Source organism: Mizuhopecten yessoensis, unplaced genomic scaffold (genome assembly GCF_002113885.1).
Source record: "Mizuhopecten yessoensis strain PY_sf001 unplaced genomic scaffold, ASM211388v2 scaffold9511, whole genome shotgun sequence".
Taxonomy (NCBI): Eukaryota; Metazoa; Mollusca; class Bivalvia; order Pectinida; family Pectinidae; genus Mizuhopecten; species Mizuhopecten yessoensis.
In genome coordinates this window covers 4,028-7,969 of record NW_018408084.1, presented here as the reverse complement: position 1 = coordinate 7,969, position 3,942 = coordinate 4,028, and positions in this window count along the sequence as shown.

Here is a 3,942-nt window from a genome sequence, read left to right as displayed (position 1 = left end):
ATGTATTTTTAGACTATTTAACGCTTGTATTCGAATGAATGGTACATGTTTGTGACCTGGCTTAGCATAGCAGAATATTCCCATCCTGAAGACATACATATTCCGTTACCCTAGAATTTACGTACTCGCTAACGATGCTTTACGAGAGTCTAATCAAGGACTAAAAAATACACTACATACATATATCCTGTAAAGATGGTACGATACCACAAACAAGTCTACATGGTCAACGACATTACCCAACAAGAAATATGTGCATGTTTTTCAGTCTACGTTGAGTAACACTATTAAATAGTTTTATGAAGTATGATTTACAAAAGATATCCGGGAAAAGTCAATAAAAATCATAAACAAACAACTGAATGTCTTCCTGTATACTGTATATGTAACATCGTTTTTTTCAAAGTTCACAAAGCTGTAGCAAAGCTGAACATATACTCTGATGAGACCTCACGTAAAAAGACTAGGAAAATGAAGCTTACTGTAAGTCATTTTTTGCATTTGAATTGCTTAATTTTTGTACAGAAACGATTAATATTTCTGTAAAATAATTGATAGTACATAACATACACTACATACCTTTCTGAAATTGATATGAGGTGTGTGTCCAGTGCAGAAGTTTACTGACGGCTCCAATAGGTCTAAACAAGCGTAACATGATTACTGGCTGAGCTTGATTTTATCGTTTAGTTTCTCTCTTTTTGTTTCAAATTCTTAATTAATATTCTTTGAAAGCATAAGTGCTAATCATTTATATATAAAATTCCAAACACAAGCTCTAGTAAAGTGTATATGAGTCATAGGCCGTAGGTATCAATATCGTTACGTCTCTGTCGGCGTAGGCAGTCAGAATGATTGTGATGAATGTACATATCGTAATCCTACCTTCGCTGGTTTAGCATATTATTCAGGTTAGATACGTTGATCTGTTGGCGTTAATTATTGGTGTTATGTCTCCTTAATTCACACGCTTAGAAGATAGATAGTTTTAGAGGTACAATTAGTTAAAGATTCATAACAAAATAACACAAACAGCAAATTACACTGTAGACTTGGAGAATTTCTGGCCGCAGTTACGATTCACGAAATACTACAAATTCACAGATTATATAAAGGACCCCCCCCCCCATTTTTTCGGTGACTGACAGACTAAAACTAACCGCCTAAATTTAACCTGGCATGTTAGTGACCCTGTGGTAACACTGCCAGTCTCGGTTTCTCTATGTAAACCCATCAATAGAGTAAACTAGGTGTGATTTCTACAATACATGAGCCCATATATTATAAATGGTATTATTAACCATATTTAAAACACCTGTCCCCGGTTTATTCTGGGGACAAAATAGCTCAAACTGGTATACAGTAAAGAACTGACCATTCCGGTTTACATGAGATGGTCTACCATTGCCTACCTACCCTGTGGTACCACAGTGTAGGTGTACTTCCCATATATGAGCTGATACATGATAAAGAAATCTTAACCTTTGGAATTAGCCTGTCAGCCATCCGCCAAGCCAAACATCAAGAGTGTGCAACCTATATACATGCCAACGTAACTTTATTAATACTGTGGAATTTCAGATATACAGCAAAACTATATTGAAATAAACTTTACATTCTAGGGTTATCTCCCTTTGACTAGAATAATATTTGACTAGAAATGAATAGACAAGTATCAAAGGTCATTCCACTTGAGTGATCATGATTAAATCATAATTAAAGTCCATAATAAATAGTCCACTTAATTATCTGCTCCTGAGGAGCACATATATCAAATTAATGATACCATATATAGCAAGGTTAGCTATCTTGTAGGTCTGTGCCAGTTTATCATCTGACAACATATTGTAACGTTCCGGGGTCCGTACCCTAGTCACTTCCAAGGATCCCTGTGCTGTAGGCTTAATTATAACTATACTACAGTTGCAAATATATACAAATATGTGTTACTACCTTGTAACCAGCATACCTATTATCTAATGCTTAATACATGATATGAACAGAATAATTACTGCACGACTATAGAACTATTACCAAAGCTATCTGCTCTGTATTAATATAACACACTACACACACTACCGTACAATCTAGGCAGTACACAACTCGACTACCTAGTCGCGGCAAACCCTAGTCACTATAGTTGCCCAATAGTCAGCTACCTAGCTATACGACCTAGTCGCGCCGAGCATGACAGCCTTATACATACTAGTATACAACTACGGCACTCTCTAATGACCACAACTACCCCTAGTCACAACTACCCCTAACTGTAGGATTGTCCTCGGATTCAACCGTTCGTATTGAACACAACTAACAACTTAGTAATGGCCGCTTCACATATCGTTTATTCACTAGTGCGCATGCTCAATACATATAAGTGATATTACGTCACAGATCAATATGCACAGGGGCTTGATGTAATTATGTAACAATAATAAAACACTACACTAACGACTATACCTAGTCACGACTAGCCCTAGCACTGCATAGCCTATGCCCGTGACACCTTCTGTCTAACAGTATCTCGCTACAGCACTCAATCGTTTATTAAATATATCTTCCAGGCAGTGTCTGGATCAAGGCAAGACTTATTCAGTCACTCCTATCTTTCCAATACAAAGCCGGTCTCACATATATCCCTTACGATTAACACTGCTGTCTACACGCCGAGATCATAACAGAAATAGGCCGATTGATGCTGGATTCTGCTTATTTATACCTCTTGCTATTTTAGCGACACCTAGCGGTGAGGGAGGTATAATCACCGGTACGTTTTAATTGTACCTCTAAAACTATCTATCTTCTAAGCGTTCAAATTACGGAGACATAACACAAATGATTAACGCCAAGAGATCAACGTATCTAACCTTAACAATATGCTAAATCAGCGAAGGTAGGATTACGATATGTACATTCATCACAATATTACTGGATACATTATTGTTCAAGGTATATATACCACTTACCCAGTCAAATGGTATATTATTGATACCTACCACACTGATTGACAAATAGGTCCTTTCGCTCATTCGGCGTAAAACCCTACAAGGTTAGCGCAGGTAAAGGAGGGAAGCCGACAGTGCTATATGGACCTATTAGTTAGGTAGGAATAACTGGATAAGCGAATACTGAACTAATAATCAATATATGTTTATCTTACACAGTAAATAGGGAAATATTAATAATATACAATAAATCAAAATACGCAACCCAATTTTATGAAACAAATAACACAGCGATGTTATGACAAAATAAAACATAATATATACACAATGTATGTAGACATAAGCACATACACATAAAAGTAAAAACACCAACCCCTAAGTATCCTCCCACAACCAACCCCTCCCCCCTCCCCCAAACCATCCCCAACACCACTCCGGTTCATACAACTAGCACTCGATAAAGCCCATAAATCCATCAGCACATTATCTCCAACCCCTCCAGCTCCATCAATGTTATAACCAAACTATAACACTACCCATCCCTACCCCCACCTACCCCGTTTTTCTTTTTTCCCCATACTAATAATCACACTATACACTAAAAATTATAAATGTCGGAACGATGAACAGAATTAAGTGAAAGACAAGACGAGGTTTTCAAAAAAGATGACATTGGTAAAAGTACAGTCAGCTATATTTTCAGTGATGAATGATGAAAGTAGTTGTATTTTGGGCTCAGTAAAAGGTCCAGTCTAGTCCAGTCAGGTCCAGGCAAAAGGTCCAGGCAAAGGTCCAGTCTAATGTTAAAGCAAGGGGAAGTCAAAAGTCCAGGGAAAGGTCCAGTCTAGTCCAGGCAAAGGTCCAGTCTAATGTTAAACCAATGGGGAAACACGTCCATGCAACGGTCCATGCTAAAACGGACGGTCCATGCTAATGTTAAACATGCAACGGTCCATGTAACCTGACCTGAATGATACGGTGATAAAGATGAAGCTGC